Source organism: Petromyzon marinus, chromosome 70, assembly GCF_048934315.1.
Source record: "Petromyzon marinus isolate PM22_M1 ecotype Great Lakes invasive population chromosome 70, UKy_Petmar_22M1.pri1.0, whole genome shotgun sequence".
Taxonomy (NCBI): Eukaryota; Metazoa; Chordata; class Hyperoartia; order Petromyzontiformes; family Petromyzontidae; genus Petromyzon; species Petromyzon marinus.
The window spans coordinates 699,392-726,446 of NC_133736.1; the positions used below are offsets into that span (position 1 = coordinate 699,392).

General features: G+C 47.9%; 1 protein-coding gene across 1 annotated transcript in view; it reads left to right on the plus strand.

Moving 5' to 3' along the window:
• The window catches only part of LOC142906772 (uncharacterized), a 366,932-nt gene that overhangs the window by 172,309 nt on the left and 167,568 nt on the right, over positions 1-27,055 (plus strand). The window lies entirely within an intron of this gene.

The following is a 27,055-nucleotide window of genomic DNA, read 5'->3' on the forward strand; positions in this document are numbered from 1 at the left end:
CGGTGTCAGACTCAGAGGTTTTTACCTCTAGACGAGGCTGTTCGGTGTCAGACTCAGAGGTTTTTACCTCTAGACGAGGCTGTTCGGTGTCAGACTCAGAGGTTTTTACCTCTAGACGAGGCTGTACGGTGTCAGACTCAGAGGTTTTTACCTCTAGACGAGGCTGTTCGGCGTCAGATTCAGAGGTTTTTACTTCTAGACGAGGTTGTTCGACGTCAGATTCAGAGGTTTTTACTTCTAGACGAGGTTGTTCGGTGTCAGACTCAGAGGTTTTTACCTCTAGACGAGGCTGTTCGGCGTCAGACTCAGAGGTTTTTACCTCTAGACGAGGTTGTTCGGTGTCAGACTCAGAGGTTTTTTACCTCTAGACGAGGTTGTTCGGTGTCAGTCTCAGAGGTTTTTACCTCTAGACGAGGCTGTTCGGTGTCAGACTCAGAGGTTTTTACCTCTAGACGAGGCTGTTCGGTGTCAGACTCAGAGGTTTTTACCTCTAGACGAGGTTGTTCGGCGTCAGACTCAGAGGTTTTTTACCTCTAGACGAGGCTGTTTGGTGTCAGACTCAGAGGTTTTTACCTCTAGACGAAGCTGTTCGGCGTCAGATTCAGAGGTTTTTACCTCTAGACGAGGTTGTTCGACGTCAGACTCAAAGGTTTTTACCTCTAGACGATGTTATTCGGTGTCAGACTCAGAGGTTTTTACCTGTAGACGAAGCTGATCGGGGCCAGACTCAGAGGTTTTTACCTCTAGACGAGGTTGTTCGGTGCCAGACTGAGAGGTTTTTTCCCTCTAGACGAGGCTGTTCGGCGTCAGACTCAGAGGTTTTTTCCCTCTAGACGAGGCTGTTCGACGTCAGACTCAAAGGTTTTTACCTCTAGACGATGTTATTCGGTGTCAGACTCAGAGGTTTTTACCTCTAGACGAGGTTGTTCTGTGTCAGAGTCAGAGGTTTTTACCTCTAGACGAGGTTATTCGGTGTTAGAGTCAGAGGTTTTTACCTCTATACGAGGCTGTTTGGTGTCAGACTCAGAGGTTTTTACCTCTAGACGATGTTATTCGGTGTCAGACTCAGAGGTTTTTACCTCTAGACGAGGTTGTTCGGTGTCAGAGGGTTTTACCTCTAGACGAGGTTATTCGGTGTCAGACTCAGAGGTTTTTACCTCTAGACGAGGCTGTTCGGTGTCAGACTCAGAGGTTTTTACCTCTAGACGAGGCTGTTCGGTGTCAGACTCAGAGGTTTTTACCTCTAGACGAGGCTGTACGGTGTCAGACTCAGAGGTTTTTACCTCTAGACGAGGCTGTTCGGCGTCAGATTCAGAGGTTTTTACTTCTAGACGAGGTTGTTCGACGTCAGATTCAGAGGTTTTTACTTCTAGACAAGGTTGTTCGGTGTCAGACTCAGAGGTTTTTACCTCTAGACGAGGCTGTTCGGCGTCAGACTCAGAGGTTTTTACCTCTAGACGAGGTTGTTCGGTGTCAGACTCAGAGGTTTTTTACCTCTAGACGAGGTTGTTCGGTGTCAGTCTCAGAGGTTTTTACCTCTAGACGAGGCTGTTCGGTGTCAGACTCAGAGGTTTTTACCTCTAGACGAGGCTGTTCGGTGTCAGAGTCAGAGGTTTTTACCTCTAGACGAGGTTGTTCGGCGTCAGACTCAGAGGTTTTTTACCTCTAGACGAGGCTGTTTGGTGTCAGACTCAGAGGTTTTTACCTCTAGACGAGGTTGTTCGGTGTCAGAGGGTTTTACCTCTAGACGAGGTTATTCGGTGTCAGACTCAGAGGTTTTTACCTCTAGACGAGGCTGTTCGGTGTCAGACTCAGAGGTTTTTACCTCTAGACGAGGCTGTTCGGTGTCAGACTCAGAGGTTTTTACCTCTAGACGAGGCTGTACGGTGTCAGACTCAGAGGTTTTTACCTCTAGACGAGGCTGTTCGGCGTCAGATTCAGAGGTTTTTACTTCTAGACGAGGTTGTTCGACGTCAGATTCAGAGGTTTTTACTTCTAGACGAGGTTGTTCGGTGTCAGACTCAGAGGTTTTTACCTCTAGACGAGGCTGTTCGGCGTCAGACTCAGAGGTTTTTACCTCTAGACGAGGTTGTTCGGTGTCAGACTCAGAGGTTTTTTACCTCTAGACGAGGTTGTTCGGTGTCAGTCTCAGAGGTTTTTACCTCTAGACGAGGCTGTTCGGTGTCAGACTCAGAGGTTTTTACCTCTAGACGAGGCTGTTCGGTGTCAGACTCAGAGGTTTTTACCTCTAGACGAGGTTGTTCGGCGTCAGACTCAGAGGTTTTTTACCTCTAGACGAGGCTGTTTGGTGTCAGACTCAGAGGTTTTTACCTCTAGACGAAGCTGTTCGGCGTCAGATTCAGAGGTTTTTACCTCTAGACGAGGTTGTTCGACGTCAGACTCAAAGGTTTTTACCTCTAGACGATGTTATTCGGTGTCAGACTCAGAGGTTTTTACCTGTAGACGAAGCTGATCGGGGCCAGACTCAGAGGTTTTTACCTCTAGACGAGGTTGTTCGGTGCCAGACTGAGAGGTTTTTTCCCTCTAGACGAGGCTGTTCGGCGTCAGACTCAGAGGTTTTTTCCCTCTAGACGAGGCTGTTCGACGTCAGACTCAAAGGTTTTTACCTCTAGACGATGTTATTCGGTGTCAGACTCAGAGGTTTTTACCTCTAGACGAGGTTGTTCGGCGTCAGACTCAGAGGTTTTTTACCTCTAGACGAGGCTGTTTGGTGTCAGACTCAGAGGTTTTTACCTCTAGACGAAGCTGTTCGGCGTCAGATTCAGAGGTTTTTACCTCTAGACGAGGTTGTTCGACGTCAGACTCAAAGGTTTTTACCTCTAGACGATGTTATTCGGTGTCAGACTCAGAGGTTTTTACCTGTAGACGAAGCTGATCGGGGCCAGACTCAGAGGTTTTTACCTCTAGACGAGGTTGTTCGGTGCCAGACTGAGAGGTTTTTTCCCTCTAGACGAGGCTGTTCGGCGTCAGACTCAGAGGTTTTTTCCCTCTAGACGAGGCTGTTCGACGTCAGACTCAAAGGTTTTTACCTCTAGACGATGTTATTCGGTGTCAGACTCAGAGGTTTTTACCTCTAGACGAGGTTGTTCTGTGTCAGAGGTTTTTACCTCTAGACGAGGTTATTCGGTGTCAGAGTCAGAGGTTTTTACCTCTAGACGAGGCTGTTTGGTGTCAGACTCAGAGGTTTTTACCTCTAGACGATGTTATTCGGTGTCAGACTCAGAGGTTTTTACCTCTAGACGAGGTTGTTCGGTGTCAGAGGGTTTTACCTCTAGACGAGGTTATTTGGTGTCAGACTCAGAGGTTTTTACCTCTAGACGAGGCTGTTCGGTGTCAGACTCAGAGGTTTTTACCTCTAGACGAGGCTGTTCGGTGTCAGACTCAGAGGTTTTTACCTCTAGACGAGGCTGTACGGTGTCAGACTCAGAGGTTTTTACCTCTAGACGAGGCTGTTCGGCGTCAGATTCAGAGGTTTTTACTTCTAGACGAGGTTGTTCGACGTCAGATTCAGAGGTTTTTACTTCTAGACGAGGTTGTTCGGTGTCAGACTCAGAGGTTTTTACCTCTAGACGAGGCTGTTCGGCGTCAGACTCAGAGGTTTTTACCTCTAGACGAGGTTGTTCGGTGTCAGACTCAGAGGTTTTTTACCTCTAGACGAGGTTGTTCGGTGTCAGTCTCAGAGGTTTTTACCTCTAGACGAGGCTGTTCGGTGTCAGACTCAGAGGTTTTTACCTCTAGACGAGGCTGTTCGGTGTCAGACTCAGAGGTTTTTACCTCTAGACGAGGTTGTTCGGCGTCAGACTCAGAGGTTTTTTACCTCTAGACGAGGCTGTTTGGTGTCAGACTCAGAGGTTTTTACCTCTAGACGAAGCTGTTCGGCGTCAGATTCAGAGGTTTTTACCTCTAGACGAGGTTGTTCGACGTCAGACTCAAAGGTTTTTACCTCTAGACGATGTTATTCGGTGTCAGACTCAGAGGTTTTTACCTGTAGACGAAGCTGATCGGGGCCAGACTCAGAGGTTTTTACCTCTAGACGAGGTTGTTCGGTGCCAGACTGAGAGGTTTTTTCCCTCTAGACGAGGCTGTTCGGCGTCAGACTCAGAGGTTTTTTCCCTCTAGACGAGGCTGTTCGACGTCAGACTCAAAGGTTTTTACCTCTAGACGATGTTATTCGGTGTCAGACTCAGAGGTTTTTACCTCTAGACGAGGTTGTTCTGTGTCAGAGTCAGAGGTTTTTACCTCTAGACGAGGTTATTCGGTGTCAGAGTCAGAGGTTTTTACCTCTAGACGAGGCTGTTTGGTGTCAGACTCAGAAGTTTTTACCTCTAGACGATGTTATTCGGTGTCAGACTCAGAGGTTTTTACCTCTAGACGAGGTTGTTCGGTGTCAGAGGGTTTTACCTCTAGACGAGGTTATTCGGTGTCAGACTCAGAGGTTTTTACCTCTAGACGAGGCTGTTCGGTGTCAGACTCAGAGGTTTTTACCTCTAGACGAGGCTGTTCGGTGTCAGACTCAGAGGTTTTTACCTCTAGACGAGGCTGTACGGTGTCAGACTCAGAGGTTTTTACCTCTAGACGAGGCTGTTCGGCGTCAGATTCAGAAGTTTTTACTTCTAGTCGAGGTTGTTCGACGTCAGATTCAGAGGTTTTTACTTCTAGACGAGGTTGTTCGGTGTCAGACTCAGAGGTTTTTACCTCTAGACGAGGCTGTTCGGCGTCAGACTCAGAGGTTTTTACCTCTAGACGAGGTTCTTCGGTGTCAGACTCAGAGGTTTTTTACCTCTAGACGAGGTTGTTCGGTGTCAGACTCAGAGGTTTTTACCTCTAGACGAGGTTGTTCGGTGTCAGACTCAGAGGATTTTTCCTCTAGACGAGGTTGTTCGGTGCCAGACTGAGAGGTTTTTTCCCTCTAGACGAGGCTTTTCGGCGTCATACTCAGAGGTTTTTTCCCTCTAGACGAGGCTGTTCGGCGTCAGACTCAGAGGTTTTTACCTCTAGACGAGGCTGTTCCGCGTCAGATTCAGAGGTTTTTACCTCTAGACGAGGTTGTTCGGTGTCAGACTCAGAGGTTTTTACATCTAGACGAGGTTGTTCGGTGTCAGACTCAGAGGTTTTTACCTCTAGACGAGGCTGTTCGGTGTCAGACTCAGAGGTTTTTACCTCTAGACGAGGCTGTACGGTGTCAGACTCAGAGGTTTTTACATCTAGACGAGGCTGTTCGGCGTCAGATTCAGAGGTTTTTACTTCTAGTCGAGGTTGTTCGACGTCAGATTCAGAGGTTTTTACTTCTAGACGAGGTTGTTCGGTGTCAGACTCAGAGGTTTTTACCTCTAGACGAGGCTGTTCGGCGTCAGACTCAGAGGTTTTTACCTCTAGACGAGGTTGTTCGGTGTCAGACTCAGAGGTTTTTTACCTCTAGACGAGGTTGTTCGGTGTCAGACTCAGAGGTTTTTTACCTCTAGACGAGGTTGTTCGGTGTCAGACTCAGAGGTTTTTACCTCTAGACGAGGTTGTTCGGTGCCAGACTGAGAGGTTTTTTCCCTCTAGACGAGGCTTTTCGGCGTCAGACTCAGAGGTTTTTTTCCCTCTAGACGAGGCTGTTCGGCGTCAGACTCAGAGGTTTTTACCTCTAGACGAGGCTGTTCCGCGTCAGATTCAGAGGTTTTTACCTCTAGACGAGGTTGTTCGGTGTCAGACTCAGAGGTTTTTACATCTAGACGAGGTTGTTCGGTGTCAGACTCAGAGGTTTTTACCTCTAGACAAGGTTGTTCGGCGTCAGACTCAGAGGTTTTTACCTCTAGACGAGGTTCTTCGGTGTCAGACTCAGAGGTTTTTTACCTCTAGACGAGGTTGTTCGGTGTCAGACTCAGAGGTTTTTACCTCTAGACGAGGTTGTTCGGTGTCAGACTCAGAGGTTTTTACCTCTAGACGAGGTTGTTCGGTGCCAGACTGAGAGGTTTTTTCCCTCTAGACGAGGATTTTCGGCGTCAGACTCAGAGGTTTTTTCCCTCTAGACGAGGCTGTTCGGCGTCAGACTCAGAGGTTTTTACCTCTAGACGAGGCTGTTCCGCGTCAGATTCAGAGGTTTTTACCTCTAGACGAGGTTGTTCGGTGTCAGACTCAGAGGTTTTTACATCTAGACGAGGTTGTTCGGTGTCAGACTCAGAGGTTTTTACCTCTAGACGAGGCTGTTCGGTGTCAGACTCAGAGGTTTTTACCTCTAGACGAGGCTGTACGGTGTCAGACTCAGAGGTTTTTACATCTAGACGAGGCTGTTCGGCGTCAGATTCAGAGGTTTTTACTTCTAGTCGAGGTTGTTCGACGTCAGATTCAGAGGTTTTTACTTCTAGACGAGGTTGTTCGGTGTCAGACTCAGAGGTTTTTACCTCTAGACGAGGCTGTTCGGCGTCAGACTCAGAGGTTTTTACCTCTAGACGAGGTTGTTCGGTGTCAGACTCAGAGGTTTTTTACCTCTAGACGAGGTTGTTCGGTGTCAGACTCAGAGGTTTTTACCTCTAGACGAGGTTGTTCGGTGTCAGACTCAGAGGTTTTTACCTCTAGACGAGGTTGTTCGGTGCCAGACTGAGAGGTTTTTTCCCTCTAGACGAGGCTTTTCGGCGTCAGACTCAGAGGTTTTTTTCCCTCTAGACGAGGCTGTTCGGCGTAAGACTCAGAGGTTTTTACCTCTAGACGAGGCTGTTCCGCGTCAGATTCAGAGGTTTTTACCTCTAGACGAGGTTGTTCGGTGTCAGACTCAGAGGTTTTTACCTCTAGACGAGGCTGTTCGACGTCAGACTCAAAGGTTTTTACCTCTAGACGAGGTTATTCGGTGTCAGAGTCAGAGGTTTTTACCTCTAGACGAGGTTGTTCGGTGTCAGAGTCAGAGGTTTTTACCTCTAGACGAGGTTGTTCGGTGTCAGAGTCAAAGGTTTTTACCTCTAGACGAGGTTATTCGGTGTCAGAGTCAGAGGTTTTTACCTCTAGACGAGGTTGTTCGGTGTCAGAGTCAGAGGGTTTTACCTCTAGACGAGGTTATTCGGTGTCAGACTCAGAGGTTTTTACCTCTAGACGAGGCTGTTCGGTGTCAGACTCAGAGGTTTTTACCTCTAGACGAGGCTGTTCGGTGTCAGACTCAGAGGTTTTTACCTCTAGACGAGGCTGTTCGGTGTCAGAGTCAGAGGTTTTTACCTCTAGACGAGGTTGTTCGGCGTCAGACTCAGAGGTTTTTTACCTCTAGACGAGGCTGTTTGGTGTCAGACTCAGAGGTTTTTACCTCTAGACGAGGTTGTTCGGTGTCAGAGGTTTTTACCTCTAGACGAGGTTGTTCGGTGTCAGAGTCAAAGGTTTTTACCTCTAGACGAGGTTATTCGGTGTCAGAGTCAGAGGTTTTTACCTCTAGACGAGGTTGTTCGGTGTCAGAGTCAGAGGGTTTTACCTCTAGACGAGGTTATTCGGTGTCAGACTCAGAGGTTTTTACCTCTAGACGAGGCTGTTCGGTGTCAGACTCAGAGGTTTTTACCTCTAGACGAGGCTGTTCGGTGTCAGACTCAGAGGTTTTTACCTCTAGACGAGGCTGTTCGGTGTCAGAGTCAGAGGTTTTTACCTCTAGACGAGGTTGTTCGGCGTCAGACTCAGAGGTTTTTTACCTCTAGACGAGGCTGTTTGGTGTCAGACTCAGAGGTTTTTACCTCTAGACGAGGTTGTTCGGTGTCAGAGGGTTTTACCTCTAGACGAGGTTATTCGGTGTCAGACTCAGAGGTTTTTACCTCTAGACGAGGCTGTTCGGTGTCAGACTCAGAGGTTTTTACCTCTAGACGAGGCTGTTCGGTGTCAGACTCAGAGGTTTTTACCTCTAGACGAGGCTGTACGGTGTCAGACTCAGAGGTTTTTACCTCTAGACGAGGCTGTTCGGCGTCAGATTCAGAGGTTTTTACTTCTAGACGAGGTTGTTCGACGTCAGATTCAGAGGTTTTTACTTCTATACGAGGTTGTTCGGTGTCAGACTCAGAGGTTTTTACCTCTAGACGAGGCTGTTCGGCGTCAGACTCAGAGGTTTTTACCTCTAGACGAGGTTGTTCGGTGTCAGACTCAGAGGTTTTTTACCTCTAGACGAGGTTGTTCGGTGTCAGTCTCAGAGGTTTTTACCTCTAGACGAGGCTGTTCGGTGTCAGACTCAGAGGTTTTTACCTCTAGACGAGGCTGTTCGGTGTCAGACTCAGAGGTTTTTACCTCTAGACGAGGTTGTTCGGCGTCAGACTCAGAGGTTTTTTACCTCTAGACGAGGCTGTTTGGTGTCAGACTCAGAGGTTTTTACCTCTAGACGAAGCTGTTCGGCGTCAGATTCAGAGGTTTTTACCTCTAGACGAGGTTGTTCGACGTCAGACTCAAAGGTTTTTACCTCTAGACGATGTTATTCGGTGTCAGACTCAGAGGTTTTTACCTGTAGACGAAGCTGATCGGGGCCAGACTCAGAGGTTTTTACCTCTAGACGAGGTTGTTCGGTGCCAGACTGAGAGGTTTTTTCCCTCTAGACGAGGCTGTTCGGCGTCAGACTCAGAGGTTTTTTCCCTCTAGACGAGGCTGTTCGACGTCAGACTCAAAGGTTTTTACCTCTAGACGATGTTATTCGGTGTCAGACTCAGAGGTTTTTACCTCTAGACGAGGTTGTTCGGCGTCAGACTCAGAGGTTTTTTACCTCTAGACGAGGCTGTTTGGTGTCAGACTCAGAGGTTTTTACCTCTAGACGAAGCTGTTCGGCGTCAGATTCAGAGGTTTTTACCTCTAGACGAGGTTGTTCGACGTCAGACTCAAAGGTTTTTACCTCTAGACGATGTTATTCGGTGTCAGACTCAGAGGTTTTTACCTGTAGACGAAGCTGATCGGGGCCAGACTCAGAGGTTTTTACCTCTAGACGAGGTTGTTCGGTGCCAGACTGAGAGGTTTTTTCCCTCTAGACGAGGCTGTTCGGCGTCAGACTCAGAGGTTTTTTCCCTCTAGACGAGGCTGTTCGACGTCAGACTCAAAGGTTTTTACCTCTAGACGATGTTATTCGGTGTCAGACTCAGAGGTTTTTACCTCTAGACGAGGTTGTTCTGTGTCAGAGGTTTTTACCTCTAGACGAGGTTATTCGGTGTCAGAGTCAGAGGTTTTTACCTCTAGACGAGGCTGTTTGGTGTCAGACTCAGAGGTTTTTACCTCTAGACGATGTTATTCGGTGTCAGACTCAGAGGTTTTTACCTCTAGACGAGGTTGTTCGGTGTCAGAGGGTTTTACCTCTAGACGAGGTTATTTGGTGTCAGACTCAGAGGTTTTTACCTCTAGACGAGGCTGTTCGGTGTCAGACTCAGAGGTTTTTACCTCTAGACGAGGCTGTTCGGTGTCAGACTCAGAGGTTTTTACCTCTAGACGAGGCTGTACGGTGTCAGACTCAGAGGTTTTTACCTCTAGACGAGGCTGTTCGGCGTCAGATTCAGAGGTTTTTACTTCTAGACGAGGTTGTTCGACGTCAGATTCAGAGGTTTTTACTTCTAGACGAGGTTGTTCGGTGTCAGACTCAGAGGTTTTTACCTCTAGACGAGGCTGTTCGGCGTCAGACTCAGAGGTTTTTACCTCTAGACGAGGTTGTTCGGTGTCAGACTCAGAGGTTTTTTACCTCTAGACGAGGTTGTTCGGTGTCAGTCTCAGAGGTTTTTACCTCTAGACGAGGCTGTTCGGTGTCAGACTCAGAGGTTTTTACCTCTAGACGAGGCTGTTCGGTGTCAGACTCAGAGGTTTTTACCTCTAGACGAGGTTGTTCGGCGTCAGACTCAGAGGTTTTTTACCTCTAGACGAGGCTGTTTGGTGTCAGACTCAGAGGTTTTTACCTCTAGACGAAGCTGTTCGGCGTCAGATTCAGAGGTTTTTACCTCTAGACGAGGTTGTTCGACGTCAGACTCAAAGGTTTTTACCTCTAGACGATGTTATTCGGTGTCAGACTCAGAGGTTTTTACCTGTAGACGAAGCTGATCGGGGCCAGACTCAGAGGTTTTTACCTCTAGACGAGGTTGTTCGGTGCCAGACTGAGAGGTTTTTTCCCTCTAGACGAGGCTGTTCGGCGTCAGACTCAGAGGTTTTTTCCCTCTAGACGAGGCTGTTCGACGTCAGACTCAAAGGTTTTTACCTCTAGACGATGTTATTCGGTGTCAGACTCAGAGGTTTTTACCTCTAGACGAGGTTGTTCTGTGTCAGAGTCAGAGGTTTTTACCTCTAGACGAGGTTATTCGGTGTCAGAGTCAGAGGTTTTTACCTCTAGACGAGGCTGTTTGGTGTCAGACTCAGAAGTTTTTACCTCTAGACGATGTTATTCGGTGTCAGACTCAGAGGTTTTTACCTCTAGACGAGGTTGTTCGGTGTCAGAGGGTTTTACCTCTAGACGAGGTTATTCGGTGTCAGACTCAGAGGTTTTTACCTCTAGACGAGGCTGTTCGGTGTCAGACTCAGAGGTTTTTACCTCTAGACGAGGCTGTTCGGTGTCAGACTCAGAGGTTTTTACCTCTAGACGAGGCTGTACGGTGTCAGACTCAGAGGTTTTTACCTCTAGACGAGGCTGTTCGGCGTCAGATTCAGAAGTTTTTACTTCTAGTCGAGGTTGTTCGACGTCAGATTCAGAGGTTTTTACTTCTAGACGAGGTTGTTCGGTGTCAGACTCAGAGGTTTTTACCTCTAGACGAGGCTGTTCGGCGTCAGACTCAGAGGTTTTTACCTCTAGACGAGGTTCTTCGGTGTCAGACTCAGAGGTTTTTTACCTCTAGACGAGGTTGTTCGGTGTCAGACTCAGAGGTTTTTACCTCTAGACGAGGTTGTTCGGTGTCAGACTCAGAGGATTTTTCCTCTAGACGAGGTTGTTCGGTGCCAGACTGAGAGGTTTTTTCCCTCTAGACGAGGCTTTTCGGCGTCATACTCAGAGGTTTTTTCCCTCTAGACGAGGCTGTTCGGCGTCAGACTCAGAGGTTTTTACCTCTAGACGAGGCTGTTCCGCGTCAGATTCAGAGGTTTTTACCTCTAGACGAGGTTGTTCGGTGTCAGACTCAGAGGTTTTTACATCTAGACGAGGTTGTTCGGTGTCAGACTCAGAGGTTTTTACCTCTAGACGAGGCTGTTCGGTGTCAGACTCAGAGGTTTTTACCTCTAGACGAGGCTGTACGGTGTCAGACTCAGAGGTTTTTACATCTAGACGAGGCTGTTCGGCGTCAGATTCAGAGGTTTTTACTTCTAGTCGAGGTTGTTCGACGTCAGATTCAGAGGTTTTTACTTCTAGACGAGGTTGTTCGGTGTCAGACTCAGAGGTTTTTACCTCTAGACGAGGCTGTTCGGCGTCAGACTCAGAGGTTTTTACCTCTAGACGAGGTTGTTCGGTGTCAGACTCAGAGGTTTTTTACCTCTAGACGAGGTTGTTCGGTGTCAGACTCAGAGGTTTTTTACCTCTAGACGAGGTTGTTCGGTGTCAGACTCAGAGGTTTTTACCTCTAGACGAGGTTGTTCGGTGCCAGACTGAGAGGTTTTTTCCCTCTAGACGAGGCTTTTCGGCGTCAGACTCAGAGGTTTTTTTCCCTCTAGACGAGGCTGTTCGGCGTCAGACTCAGAGGTTTTTACCTCTAGACGAGGCTGTTCCGCGTCAGATTCAGAGGTTTTTACCTCTAGACGAGGTTGTTCGGTGTCAGACTCAGAGGTTTTTACATCTAGACGAGGTTGTTCGGTGTCAGACTCAGAGGTTTTTACCTCTAGACAAGGTTGTTCGGCGTCAGACTCAGAGGTTTTTACCTCTAGACGAGGTTCTTCGGTGTCAGACTCAGAGGTTTTTTACCTCTAGACGAGGTTGTTCGGTGTCAGACTCAGAGGTTTTTACCTCTAGACGAGGTTGTTCGGTGTCAGACTCAGAGGTTTTTACCTCTAGACGAGGTTGTTCGGTGCCAGACTGAGAGGTTTTTTCCCTCTAGACGAGGATTTTCGGCGTCAGACTCAGAGGTTTTTTCCCTCTAGACGAGGCTGTTCGGCGTCAGACTCAGAGGTTTTTACCTCTAGACGAGGCTGTTCCGCGTCAGATTCAGAGGTTTTTACCTCTAGACGAGGTTGTTCGGTGTCAGACTCAGAGGTTTTTACATCTAGACGAGGTTGTTCGGTGTCAGACTCAGAGGTTTTTACCTCTAGACGAGGCTGTTCGGTGTCAGACTCAGAGGTTTTTACCTCTAGACGAGGCTGTACGGTGTCAGACTCAGAGGTTTTTACATCTAGACGAGGCTGTTCGGCGTCAGATTCAGAGGTTTTTACTTCTAGTCGAGGTTGTTCGACGTCAGATTCAGAGGTTTTTACTTCTAGACGAGGTTGTTCGGTGTCAGACTCAGAGGTTTTTACCTCTAGACGAGGCTGTTCGGCGTCAGACTCAGAGGTTTTTACCTCTAGACGAGGTTGTTCGGTGTCAGACTCAGAGGTTTTTTACCTCTAGACGAGGTTGTTCGGTGTCAGACTCAGAGGTTTTTACCTCTAGACGAGGTTGTTCGGTGTCAGACTCAGAGGTTTTTACCTCTAGACGAGGTTGTTCGGTGCCAGACTGAGAGGTTTTTTCCCTCTAGACGAGGCTTTTCGGCGTCAGACTCAGAGGTTTTTTTCCCTCTAGACGAGGCTGTTCGGCGTAAGACTCAGAGGTTTTTACCTCTAGACGAGGCTGTTCCGCGTCAGATTCAGAGGTTTTTACCTCTAGACGAGGTTGTTCGGTGTCAGACTCAGAGGTTTTTACCTCTAGACGAGGCTGTTCGACGTCAGACTCAAAGGTTTTTACCTCTAGACGAGGTTATTCGGTGTCAGAGTCAGAGGTTTTTACCTCTAGACGAGGTTGTTCGGTGTCAGAGTCAGAGGTTTTTACCTCTAGACGAGGTTGTTCGGTGTCAGAGTCAAAGGTTTTTACCTCTAGACGAGGTTATTCGGTGTCAGAGTCAGAGGTTTTTACCTCTAGACGAGGTTGTTCGGTGTCAGAGTCAGAGGGTTTTACCTCTAGACGAGGTTATTCGGTGTCAGACTCAGAGGTTTTTACCTCTAGACGAGGCTGTTCGGTGTCAGACTCAGAGGTTTTTACCTCTAGACGAGGCTGTTCGGTGTCAGACTCAGAGGTTTTTACCTCTAGACGAGGCTGTTCGGTGTCAGAGTCAGAGGTTTTTACCTCTAGACGAGGTTGTTCGGCGTCAGACTCAGAGGTTTTTTACCTCTAGACGAGGCTGTTTGGTGTCAGACTCAGAGGTTTTTACCTCTAGACGAGGTTGTTCGGTGTCAGAGGTTTTTACCTCTAGACGAGGTTGTTCGGTGTCAGAGTCAAAGGTTTTTACCTCTAGACGAGGTTATTCGGTGTCAGAGTCAGAGGTTTTTACCTCTAGACGAGGTTGTTCGGTGTCAGAGTCAGAGGGTTTTACCTCTAGACGAGGTTATTCGGTGTCAGACTCAGAGGTTTTTACCTCTAGACGAGGCTGTTCGGTGTCAGACTCAGAGGTTTTTACCTCTAGACGAGGCTGTTCGGTGTCAGACTCAGAGGTTTTTACCTCTAGACGAGGCTGTTCGGTGTCAGAGTCAGAGGTTTTTACCTCTAGACGAGGTTGTTCGGCGTCAGACTCAGAGGTTTTTTACCTCTAGACGAGGCTGTTTGGTGTCAGACTCAGAGGTTTTTACCTCTAGACGAGGTTGTTCGGTGTCAGAGGGTTTTACCTCTAGACGAGGTTATTCGGTGTCAGACTCAGAGGTTTTTACCTCTAGACGAGGCTGTTCGGTGTCAGACTCAGAGGTTTTTACCTCTAGACGAGGCTGTTCGGTGTCAGACTCAGAGGTTTTTACCTCTAGACGAGGCTGTACGGTGTCAGACTCAGAGGTTTTTACCTCTAGACGAGGCTGTTCGGCGTCAGATTCAGAGGTTTTTACTTCTAGACGAGGTTGTTCGACGTCAGATTCAGAGGTTTTTACTTCTAGACGAGGTTGTTCGGTGTCAGACTCAGAGGTTTTTACCTCTAGACGAGGCTGTTCGGCGTCAGACTCAGAGGTTTTTACCTCTAGACGAGGTTGTTCGGTGTCAGACTCAGAGGTTTTTTACCTCTAGACGAGGTTGTTCGGTGTCAGTCTCAGAGGTTTTTACCTCTAGACGAGGCTGTTCGGTGTCAGACTCAGAGGTTTTTACCTCTAGACGAGGCTGTTCGGTGTCAGACTCAGAGGTTTTTACCTCTAGACGAGGTTGTTCGGCGTCAGACTCAGAGGTTTTTTACCTCTAGACGAGGCTGTTTGGTGTCAGACTCAGAGGTTTTTACCTCTAGACGAAGCTGTTCGGCGTCAGATTCAGAGGTTTTTACCTCTAGACGAGGTTGTTCGACGTCAGACTCAAAGGTTTTTACCTCTAGACGATGTTATTCGGTGTCAGACTCAGAGGTTTTTACCTGTAGACGAAGCTGATCGGGGCCAGACTCAGAGGTTTTTACCTCTAGACGAGGTTGTTCGGTGCCAGACTGAGAGGTTTTTTCCCTCTAGACGAGGCTGTTCGGCGTCAGACTCAGAGGTTTTTTCCCTCTAGACGAGGCTGTTCGACGTCAGACTCAAAGGTTTTTACCTCTAGACGATGTTATTCGGTGTCAGACTCAGAGGTTTTTACCTCTAGACGAGGTTGTTCGGCGTCAGACTCAGAGGTTTTTTACCTCTAGACGAGGCTGTTTGGTGTCAGACTCAGAGGTTTTTACCTCTAGACGAAGCTGTTCGGCGTCAGATTCAGAGGTTTTTACCTCTAGACGAGGTTGTTCGACGTCAGACTCAAAGGTTTTTACCTCTAGACGATGTTATTCGGTGTCAGACTCAGAGGTTTTTACCTGTAGACGAAGCTGATCGGGGCCAGACTCAGAGGTTTTTACCTCTAGACGAGGTTGTTCGGTGCCAGACTGAGAGGTTTTTTCCCTCTAGACGAGGCTGTTCGGCGTCAGACTCAGAGGTTTTTTCCCTCTAGACGAGGCTGTTCGACGTCAGACTCAAAGGTTTTTACCTCTAGACGATGTTATTCGGTGTCAGACTCAGAGGTTTTTACCTCTAGACGAGGTTGTTCTGTGTCAGAGTCAGAGGTTTTTACCTCTAGACGAGGTTATTCGGTGTCAGAGTCAGAGGTTTTTACCTCTAGACGAGGCTGTTTGGTGTCAGACTCAGAGGTTTTTACCTCTAGACGATGTTATTCGGTGTCAGACTCAGAGGTTTTTACCTCTAGACGAGGTTGTTCGGTGTCAGAGGGTTTTACCTCTAGACGAGGTTATTTGGTGTCAGACTCAGAGGTTTTTACCTCTAGACGAGGCTGTTCGGTGTCAGACTCAGAGGTTTTTACCTCTAGACGAGGCTGTTCGGTGTCAGACTCAGAGGTTTTTACCTCTAGACGAGGCTGTACGGTGTCAGACTCAGAGGTTTTTACCTCTAGACGAGGCTGTTCGGCGTCAGATTCAGAGGTTTTTACTTCTAGACGAGGTTGTTCGACGTCAGATTCAGAGGTTTTTACTTCTAGACGAGGTTGTTCGGTGTCAGACTCAGGGGTTTTTACCTCTAGACGAGGCTGTTCGGCGTCAGACTCAGAGGTTTTTACCTCTAGACGAGGTTGTTCGGTGTCAGACTCAGAGGTTTTTTACCTCTAGACGAGGTTGTTCGGTGTCAGTCTCAGAGGTTTTTACCTCTAGACGAGGCTGTTCGGTGTCAGACTCAGAGGTTTTTACCTCTAGACGAGGCTGTTCGGTGTCAGACTCAGAGGTTTTTACCTCTAGACGAGGTTGTTCGGCGTCAGACTCAGAGGTTTTTTACCTCTAGACGAGGCTGTTTGGTGTCAGACTCAGAGGTTTTTACCTCTAGACGAAGCTGTTCGGCGTCAGATTCAGAGGTTTTTACCTCTAGACGAGGTTGTTCGACGTCAGACTCAAAGGTTTTTACCTCTAGACGATGTTATTCGGTGTCAGACTCAGAGGTTTTTACCTGTAGACGAAGCTGATCGGGGCCAGACTCAGAGGTTTTTACCTCTAGACGAGGTTGTTCGGTGCCAGACTGAGAGGTTTTTTCCCTCTAGACGAGGCTGTTCGGCGTCAGACTCAGAGGTTTTTTCCCTCTAGACGAGGCTGTTCGACGTCAGACTCAAAGGTTTTTACCTCTAGACGATGTTATTCGGTGTCAGACTCAGAGGTTTTTACCTCTAGACGAGGTTGTTCTGTGTCAGAGTCAGAGGTTTTTACCTCTAGACGAGGTTATTCGGTGTCAGAGTCAGAGGTTTTTACCTCTAGACGAGGCTGTTTGGTGTCAGACTCAGAAGTTTTTACCTCTAGACGATGTTATTCGGTGTCAGACTCAGAGGTTTTTACCTCTAGACGAGGTTGTTCGGTGTCAGAGGGTTTTACCTCTAGACGAGGTTATTCGGTGTCAGACTCAGAGGTTTTTACCTCTAGACGAGGCTGTTCGGTGTCAGACTCAGAGGTTTTTACCTCTAGACGAGGCTGTTCGGTGTCAGACTCAGAGGTTTTTACCTCTAGACGAGGCTGTACGGTGTCAGACTCAGAGGTTTTTACCTCTAGACGAGGCTGTTCGGCGTCAGATTCAGAAGTTTTTACTTCTAGTCGAGGTTGTTCGACGTCAGATTCAGAGGTTTTTACTTCTAGACGAGGTTGTTCGGTGTCAGACTCAGAGGTTTTTACCTCTAGACGAGGCTGTTCGGCGTCAGACTCAGAGGTTTTTACCTCTAGACGAGGTTCTTCGGTGTCAGACTCAGAGGTTTTTTACCTCTAGACGAGGTTGTTCGGTGTCAGACTCAGAGGTTTTTACCTCTAGACGAGGTTGTTCGGTGTCAGACTCAGAGGATTTTTCCTCTAGACGAGGTTGTTCGGTGCCAGACTGAGAGGTTTTTTCCCTCTAGACGAGGCTTTTCGGCGTCATACTCAGAGGTTTTTTCCCTCTAGACGAGGCTGTTCGGCGTCAGACTCAGAGGTTTTTACCTCTAGACGAGGCTGTTCCGCGTCAGATTCAGAGGTTTTTACCTCTAGACGAGGTTGTTCGGTGTCAGACTCAGAGGTTTTTACATCTAGACGAGGTTGTTCGGTGTCAGACTCAGAGGTTTTTACCTCTAGACGAGGCTGTTCGGTGTCAGACTCAGAGGTTTTTACCTCTAGACGAGGCTGTACGGTGTCAGACTCAGAGGTTTTTACATCTAGACGAGGCTGTTCGGCGTCAGATTCAGAGGTTTTTACTTCTAGTCGAGGTTGTTCGACGTCAGATTCAGAGGTTTTTACTTCTAGACGAGGTTGTTCGGTGTCAGACTCAGAGGTTTTTACCTCTAGACGAGGCTGTTCGGCGTCAGACTCAGAGGTTTTTACCTCTAGACGAGGTTGTTCGGTGTCAGACTCAGAGGTTTTTTACCTCTAGACGAGGTTGTTCGGTGTCAGACTCAGAGGTTTTTTACCTCTAGACGAGGTTGTTCGGTGTCAGACTCAGAGGTTTTTACCTCTAGACGAGGTTGTTCGGTGCCAGACTGAGAGGTTTTTTCCCTCTAGACGAGGCTTTTCGGCGTCAGACTCAGAGGTTTTTTTCCCTCTAGACGAGGCTGTTCGGCGTCAGACTCAGAGGTTTTTACCTCTAGACGAGGCTGTTCCGCGTCAGATTCAGAGGTTTTTACCTCTAGACGAGGTTGTTCGGTGTCAGACTCAGAGGTTTTTACATCTAGACGAGGTTGTTCGGTGTCAGACTCAGAGGTTTTTACCTCTAGACAAGGTTGTTCGGCGTCAGACTCAGAGGTTTTTACCTCTAGACGAGGTTCTTCGGTGTCAGACTCAGAGGTTTTTTACCTCTAGACGAGGTTGTTCGGTGTCAGACTCAGAGGTTTTTACCTCTAGACGAGGTTGTTCGGTGTCAGACTCAGAGGTTTTTACCTCTAGACGAGGTTGTTCGGTGCCAGACTGAGAGGTTTTTTCCCTCTAGACGAGGATTTTCGGCGTCAGACTCAGAGGTTTTTTCCCTCTAGACGAGGCTGTTCGGCGTCAGACTCAGAGGTTTTTACCTCTAGACGAGGCTGTTCCGCGTCAGATTCAGAGGTTTTTACCTCTAGACGAGGTTGTTCGGTGTCAGACTCAGAGGTTTTTACATCTAGACGAGGTTGTTCGGTGTCAGACTCAGAGGTTTTTACCTCTAGACGAGGCTGTTCGGTGTCAGACTCAGAGGTTTTTACCTCTAGACGAGGCTGTACGGTGTCAGACTCAGAGGTTTTTACATCTAGACGAGGCTGTTCGGCGTCAGATTCAGAGGTTTTTACTTCTAGTCGAGGTTGTTCGACGTCAGATTCAGAGGTTTTTACTTCTAGACGAGGTTGTTCGGTGTCAGACTCAGAGGTTTTTACCTCTAGACGAGGCTGTTCGGCGTCAGACTCAGAGGTTTTTACCTCTAGACGAGGTTGTTCGGTGTCAGACTCAGAGGTTTTTTACCTCTAGACGAGGTTGTTCGGTGTCAGACTCAGAGGTTTTTACCTCTAGACGAGGTTGTTCGGTGTCAGACTCAGAGGTTTTTACCTCTAGACGAGGTTGTTCGGTGCCAGACTGAGAGGTTTTTTCCCTCTAGACGAGGCTTTTCGGCGTCAGACTCAGAGGTTTTTTTCCCTCTAGACGAGGCTGTTCGGCGTAAGACTCAGAGGTTTTTACCTCTAGACGAGGCTGTTCCGCGTCAGATTCAGAGGTTTTTACCTCTAGACGAGGTTGTTCGGTGTCAGACTCAGAGGTTTTTACCTCTAGACGAGGCTGTTCGACGTCAGACTCAAAGGTTTTTACCTCTAGACGAGGTTATTCGGTGTCAGAGTCAGAGGTTTTTACCTCTAGACGAGGTTGTTCGGTGTCAGAGTCAGAGGTTTTTACCTCTAGACGAGGTTGTTCGGTGTCAGAGTCAAAGGTTTTTACCTCTAGACGAGGTTATTCGGTGTCAGAGTCAGAGGTTTTTACCTCTAGACGAGGTTGTTCGGTGTCAGAGTCAGAGGGTTTTACCTCTAGACGAGGTTATTCGGTGTCAGACTCAGAGGTTTTTACCTCTAGACGAGGCTGTTCGGTGTCAGACTCAGAGGTTTTTACCTCTAGACGAGGCTGTTCGGTGTCAGACTCAGAGGTTTTTACCTCTAGACGAGGCTGTACGGTGTCAGACTCAGAGGTTTTTACCTCTAGACGAGGCTGTTCGGCGTCAGATTCAGAGGTTTTTACTTCTAGACGAGGTTGTTCGACGTCAGATTCAGAGGTTTTTACTTTTAGACGAGGTTGTTCGGTGTCAGACTCAGAGGTTTTTACCTCTAGACGAGGCTGTTCCGCGTCAGATTCAGAGGTTTTTACCTCTAGACGAGGTTGTTCGGTGTCAGACTCAGAGGTTTTTACATCTAGACGAGGTTGTTCGGTGTCAGATTCAGAGGTTTTTACCTCTAGACAAGGTTGTTCGGCGTCAGACTCAAGAGGTTTTTACCTCTAGACGAGGTTGTTCGGTGTCAGACTCAGAGGTTTTTACCTCTAAACGAGGCTGTTCGGTGTCAGACTCAGAGGTTTTTACCTCTAGACGAGGCTGTTCGGTGTCAGACTCAGAGGTTTTTACCTCTAGACGAGGTTGTTCGGTGTCAGAGTCAGAGGTTTTTACCTCTAGACGAGGTTATTCGGTGTCAGAGTCAGAGGTTTTTACCTCTAGACGAGGCTGTTCGGTGTCAGACTCAGAGGTTTTTACCTCTAGACGAGGCTGTTCGGTGTCAGACTCAGAGGTTTTTACCTCTAGACGAGGCTGTACGGTGTCAGACTCAGAGGTTTTTACCTCTAGACGAGGCTGTTCGGCGTCAGATTCAGAGGTTTTTACTACTAGACGAGGTTGTTCGACGTCAGATTCAGAGGTTTTTACTTCTAGACGAGGTTGTTCGGTGTCAGACTCAGAGGTTTTTACCTCTAGACGAGGCTCTTCGGCGTCAGACTCAGAGGTTTTTTTACCTCTAGACGAGGTTGTTCGGTGTCAGGCTCAGAGGTTTTTACCTCTAGACGAGGTTGTTCGGTGTCAGAATCAGAAGTTTTTACCTCTAGACGAGGTTGTTCGGTGCCAGACTCACAGGTTTTTTTCCCTCTAGACGAGGCTGTTCGGCGTCAGACTCAGAGGTTTTTTCCCTCTAGACGAGGCTGTTTGGCGTCAGACTCAGAGGTTTTTACCTCTAGACGAGGCTGTTCCGCGTCAGATTGAGAGGTTTTTACCTCTAGACGAGGTTGTTTGGTGTCAGACTCAGAGGTTTTTACATCTAGACGAGGTTGTTCGGTGTCAGACTCAGAGGTTTTTACCTCTAGACGAGGCTGTTCGACGTCAGACTCAAAGGTTTTTACCTCTAGACGATGTTATTCGGTGTCAGACTCAGAGGTTTTTACCTCTAGACGAGGCTGTTCGACGTCAGACTCAAAGGTTTTTACCTCTAGACGAGGCTGTTCGGTGTCAGACTCAGAGGTTTTTACCTCTTGACGAGGTTGTCCGGTGTCAGAGTCAAAGGTTTTTACCTCTAGACGAGGTTATTCGGTGTCAGAGTCAGAGGTTTTTACCTCTAGACGAGGCTGTTCGGTGTCAGAGTCAGAGGGTTTTACCTCTAGACGAGGTTATTCGGTGTCAGACTCAGAGGTTTTTACCTCTAGACGAGGCTGTTCGGTGTCAGACTCAGAGGTTTTTACCTCTAGACGAGGCTGTTCGGTGTCAGACTCAGAGGTTTTTACCTCTAGACGAGGCTGTACGGTGTCAGACTCAGAGGTTTTTACCTCTAGACGAGGCTGTTCGGCGTCAGATTCAGAGGTTTTTACTTCTAGACGAGGTTGTTCGACGTCAGATTCAGAGGTTTTTACTTTTAGACGAGGTTGTTCGGTGTCAGACTCAGAGGTTTTTTACCTCTAGACGAGGTTGTTCGGTGTCAGACTCAGAGGTTTTTACCTCTAGACGAGGTTGTTCGGTGTCAGACTCAGAGGTTTTTACCTCTAGACGAGGTTGTTCGGTGCCAGACTGAGAGGTTTTTTCCCTCTAGACGAGGATTTTCGGCGTCAGACTCAGAGGTTTTTTCCCTCTAGACGAGGCTGTTCGGCGTCAGACTCAGAGGTTTTTACCTCTAGACGAGGCTGTTCCGCGTCAGATTCAGAGGTTTTTACCTCTAGACGAGGTTGTTCGGTGTCAGACTCAGAGGTTTTTACATCTAGACGAGGTTGTTCGGTGTCAGACTCAGAGGTTTTTACCTCTAGACGAGGCTGTTCGGTGTCAGACTCAGAGGTTTTTACCTCTAGACGAGGCTGTACGGTGTCAGACTCAGAGGTTTTTACATCTAGACGAGGCTGTTCGGCGTCAGATTCAGAGGTTTTTACTTCTAGTCGAGGTTGTTCGACGTCAGATTCAGAGGTTTTTACTTCTAGACGAGGTTGTTCGGTGTCAGACTCAGAGGTTTTTACCTCTAGACGAGGCTGTTCGGCGTCAGACTCAGAGGTTTTTACCTCTAGACGAGGTTGTTCGGTGTCAGACTCAGAGGTTTTTTACCTCTAGACGAGGTTGTTCGGTGTCAGACTCAGAGGTTTTTACCTCTAGACGAGGTTGTTCGGTGTCAGACTCAGAGGTTTTTACCTCTAGACGAGGTTGTTCGGTGCCAGACTGAGAGGTTTTTTCCCTCTAGACGAGGCTTTTCGGCGTCAGACTCAGAGGTTTTTTTCCCTCTAGACGAGGCTGTTCGGCGTAAGACTCAGAGGTTTTTACCTCTAGACGAGGCTGTTCCGCGTCAGATTCAGAGGTTTTTACCTCTAGACGAGGTTGTTCGGTGTCAGACTCAGAGGTTTTTACCTCTAGACGAGGCTGTTCGACGTCAGACTCAAAGGTTTTTACCTCTAGACGAGGTTATTCGGTGTCAGAGTCAGAGGTTTTTACCTCTAGACGAGGTTGTTCGGTGTCAGAGTCAGAGGTTTTTACCTCTAGACGAGGTTGTTCGGTGTCAGAGTCAAAGGTTTTTACCTCTAGACGAGGTTATTCGGTGTCAGAGTCAGAGGTTTTTACCTCTAGACGAGGTTGTTCGGTGTCAGAGTCAGAGGGTTTTACCTCTAGACGAGGTTATTCGGTGTCAGACTCAGAGGTTTTTACCTCTAGACGAGGCTGTTCGGTGTCAGACTCAGAGGTTTTTACCTCTAGACGAGGCTGTTCGGTGTCAGACTCAGAGGTTTTTACCTCTAGACGAGGCTGTACGGTGTCAGACTCAGAGGTTTTTACCTCTAGACGAGGCTGTTCGGCGTCAGATTCAGAGGTTTTTACTTCTAGACGAGGTTGTTCGACGTCAGATTCAGAGGTTTTTACTTTTAGACGAGGTTGTTCGGTGTCAGACTCAGAGGTTTTTACCTCTAGACGAGGCTGTTCCGCGTCAGATTCAGAGGTTTTTACCTCTAGACGAGGTTGTTCGGTGTCAGACTCAGAGGTTTTTACATCTAGACGAGGTTGTTCGGTGTCAGATTCAGAGGTTTTTACCTCTAGACAAGGTTGTTCGGCGTCAGACTCAAGAGGTTTTTACCTCTAGACGAGGTTGTTCGGTGTCAGACTCAGAGGTTTTTACCTCTAAACGAGGCTGTTCGGTGTCAGACTCAGAGGTTTTTACCTCTAGACGAGGCTGTTCGGTGTCAGACTCAGAGGTTTTTACCTCTAGACGAGGTTGTTCGGTGTCAGAGTCAGAGGTTTTTACCTCTAGACGAGGTTATTCGGTGTCAGAGTCAGAGGTTTTTACCTCTAGACGAGGCTGTTCGGTGTCAGACTCAGAGGTTTTTACCTCTAGACGAGGCTGTTCGGTGTCAGACTCAGAGGTTTTTACCTCTAGACGAGGCTGTACGGTGTCAGACTCAGAGGTTTTTACCTCTAGACGAGGCTGTTCGGCGTCAGATTCAGAGGTTTTTACTTCTAGACGAGGTTGTTCGACGTCAGATTCAGAGGTTTTTACTTCTAGACGAGGTTGTTCGGTGTCAGACTCAGAGGTTTTTACCTCTAGACGAGGCTCTTCGGCGTCAGACTCAGAGGTTTTTTTACCTCTAGACGAGGTTGTTCGGTGTCAGGCTCAGAGGTTTTTACCTCTAGACGAGGTTGTTCGGTGTCAGAATCAGAAGTTTTTACCTCTAGACGAGGTTGTTCGGTGCCAGACTCAGAGGTTTTTTTTCCCTCTAGACGAGGCTGTTCGGCGTCAGACTCAGAGGTTTTTTCCCTCTAGACGAGGCTGTTTGGCGTCAGACTCAGAGGTTTTTACCTCTAGACGAGGCTGTTCCGCGTCAGATTGAGAGGTTTTTACCTCTAGACGAGGTTGTTTGGTGTCAGACTCAGAGGTTTTTACATCTAGACGAGGTTGTTCGGTGTCAGACTCAGAGGTTTTTACCTCTAGACGAGGCTGTTCGACGTCAGACTCAAAGGTTTTTACCTCTAGACGATGTTATTCGGTGTCAGACTCAGAGGTTTTTACCTCTAGACGAGGCTGTTCGACGTCAGACTCAAAGGTTTTTACCTCTAGACGAGGCTGTTCGGTGTCAGACTCAGAGGTTTTTACCTCTTGACGAGGTTGTCCGGTGTCAGAGTCAAAGGTTTTTACCTCTAGACGAGGTTATTCGGTGTCAGAGTCAGAGGTTTTTACCTCTAGACGAGGTTGTTCGGTGTCAGAGTCAGAGGGTTTTACCTCTAGACGAGGTTATTCGGTGTCAGACTCAGAGGTTTTTACCTCTAGACGAGGCTGTTCGGTGTCAGACTCAGAGGTTTTTACCTCTAGACGAGGCTGTTCGGTGTCAGACTCAGAGGTTTTTACCTCTAGACGAGGCTGTACGGTGTCAGACTCAGAGGTTTTTACCTCTAGACGAGGCTGTTCGGCGTCAGATTCAGAGGTTTTTACTTCTAGACGAGGTTGTTCGACGTCAGATTCAGAGGTTTTTACTTTTAGACGAGGTTGTTCGGTGTCAGACTCAGAGGTTTTTACCTCTAGACGAGGCTGTTCGGCGTCAGACTCAGAGGTTTTTACCTCTAGACGAGGTTGTTCGGTGTCAGACTCAGAGGTTTTTACCTCTAGACGAGGTTGTTCGGTGTCAGACTCAGAGGTTTTTACCTCTAGACGAGGTTGTTCGGTGTCAGACTCAGAGGTTTTTACCTCTAGACAAGGTTGTTCGGCGTCAGACTCAAGAGGTTTTTACCTCTAGACGAGGTTGTTCGGCGTCAAACTCAGAGGTTTTTACCTCTAAACGAGGCTGTTCGACGTCAGACTCAAAGGTTTTTACCTCTAGACGATGTTATTCGGTGTCAGACTCAGAGGTTTTTACCTCTAGACGAGGTTGTTCGGTGTCAGAGTCAGAGGTTTTCACCTCTAGACGAGGTTTTTCGGTGTCAGAGTCAGAGGTTTTTACCTCTAGACGAGGCTGTTCGGTGTCAGACTCAGAGGTTTTTACCTCTAGACGAGGCTGTTCGGTGTCAGACTCAGAGGTTTTTACCTCTAGACGAGGTTGTTCGGTGTCAGACTCAGAGGTTTTTACCTCTAGACGAGGCTGTTTGGTGTCAGACTCAGAGGTTTTTACCTCTAGACGAGGCTGTTCGGTGTCAGACTCAGAGGTTTTTACCTCTAGACGAGGCTGTACGGTGTCAGACTCAGAGGTTTTTACCTCTAGACGAGGCTGTTCGGCGTCAGATTCAGAGGTTTTTACTTCTAGACGAGGTTGTTCGACGTCAGATTCAGAGGTTTTTACTTCTAGACGAGGCTGTTCGGCGTCAGACTCAGAGGTTTTTACCTCTAGACGAGGTTGTTCGGTGTCAGACTCAGAGGTTTTTTACCTCTAGACGAGATTGTTCGGTGTCAGACTCAGAGGTTTTTACCTCTAAACGAGGCTGTTCGGTGTCAGACTCAGAGGTTTTTACCTCTAGACGAGGCTGTTCGGTGTCAGACTCAGAGGTTTTTACCTCTAGACGAGGTTGTTCGGTGTCAGAGTCAGAGGTTTTTACCTCTAGACGAGGTTATTCGGTGTCAGAGTCAGAGGTTTTTACCTCTAGACGAGGCTGTTCGGTGTCAGACTCAGAGGTTTTTACCTCTAGACGAGGCTGTTCGGTGTCAGACTCAGAGGTTTTTACCTCTAGACGAGGCTGTACGGTGTCAGACTCAGAGGTTTTTACCTCTAGACGAGGCTGTTCGCCGTCAGATTCAGAGGTTTTTACTTCTAGACGAGGTTGTTCGACGTCAGATTCAGAGGTTTTTACTTCTAGACGAGGTTGTTCGGTGTCAGACTCAGAGGTTTTTACCTCTAGACGAGGCTCTTCGGCGTCAGACTCAGAGGTTTTTTTACCTCTAGACGAGGTTGTTCGGTGTCAGGCTCAGAGGTTTTTACCTCTAGACGAGGTTGTTCGGTGTCAGAATCAGAAGTTTTTACCTCTAGACGAGGTTGTTCGGTGCCAGACTCAGAGGTTTTTTTCCCTCTAGACGAGGCTGTTCGGCGTCAGACTCAGAGGTTTTTTCCCTCTAGACGAGGCTGTTTGGCGTCAGACTCAGAGGTTTTTACCTCTAGACGAGGCTATTCCGCGTCAGATTGAGAGGTTTTTACCTCTAGACGAGGTTGTTTGGTGTCAGACTCAGAGGTTTTTACATCTAGACGAGGTTGTTCGGTGTCAGACTCAGAGGTTTTTACCTCTAGACGAGGCTGTTCGACGTCAGACTCAAAGGTTTTTACCTCTAGACGAGGCTGTTCGGTGTCAGACTCAGAGGTTTTTACCTCTTGACGAGGTTGTCCGGTGTCAGAGTCAAAGGTTTTTACCTCTAGACGAGGTTATTCGGTGTCAGAGTCAGAGGTTTTTACCTCTAGACGAGGTTGTTCGGTGTCAGAGTCAGAGGGTTTTACCTCTAGACGAGGTTATTCGGTGTCAGACTCAGAGGTTTTTACCTCTAGACGAGGCTGTTCGGTGTCAGACTCAGAGGTTTTTACCTCTAGACGAGGCTGTACGGTGTCAGACTCAGAGGTTTTTACCTCTAGACGAGGCTGTTCGGCGTCAGATTCAGAGGTTTTTACTTCTAGACGAGGTTGTTCGACGTCAGATTCAGAGGTTTTTACTTTTAGACGAGGTTGTTCGGTGTCAGACTCAGAGGTTTTTACCTCTAGACGAGGCTGTTCGGCGTCAGACTCAGAGGTTTTTACCTCTAGACGAGGTTGTTCGGTGTCAGACTCAGAGGTTTTTACCTCTAGACGAGGTTGTTCGGTGTCAGACTCAGAGGTTTTTACCTCTAGACGAGGTTGTTCGGTGTCAGACTCAGAGGTTTTTACCTCTAGACGATGTTATTCGGTGTCAGACTCAGAGGTTTTTACCTGTAGACGAAGCTGATCGGGGCCAGACTCAGAGGTTTTTACCTCTAGACGAGGTTGTTCGGTGCCAGACTGAGAGGTTTTTTCCCTCTAGACGAGGCTGTTCGGCGTCAGACTCAGAGGTTTTTTCCCTCTAGACGAGGCTGTTCGACGTCAGACTCAAAGGTTTTTACCTCTAGACGATGTTATTCGGTGTCAGACTCAGAGGTTTTTACCTCTAGACGAGGTTGTTCTGTGTCAGAGTCAGAGGTTTTTACCTCTAGACGAGGTTATTCGGTGTCAGAGTCAGAGGTTTTTACCTCTAGACGAGGCTGTTTGGTGTCAGACTCAGAAGTTTTTACCTCTAGACGATGTTATTCGGTGTCAGACTCAGAGGTTTTTACCTCTAGACGAGGTTGTTCGGTGTCAGAGGGTTTTACCTCTAGACGAGGTTATTCGGTGTCAGACTCAGAGGTTTTTACCTCTAGACGAGGCTGTTCGGTGTCAGACTCAGAGGTTTTTACCTCTAGACGAGGCTGTTCGGTGTCAGACTCAGAGGTTTTTACCTCTAGACGAGGCTGTACGGTGTCAGACTCAGAGGTTTTTACCTCTAGACGAGGCTGTTCGGCGTCAGATTCAGAAGTTTTTACTTCTAGTCGAGGTTGTTCGACGTCAGATTCAGAGGTTTT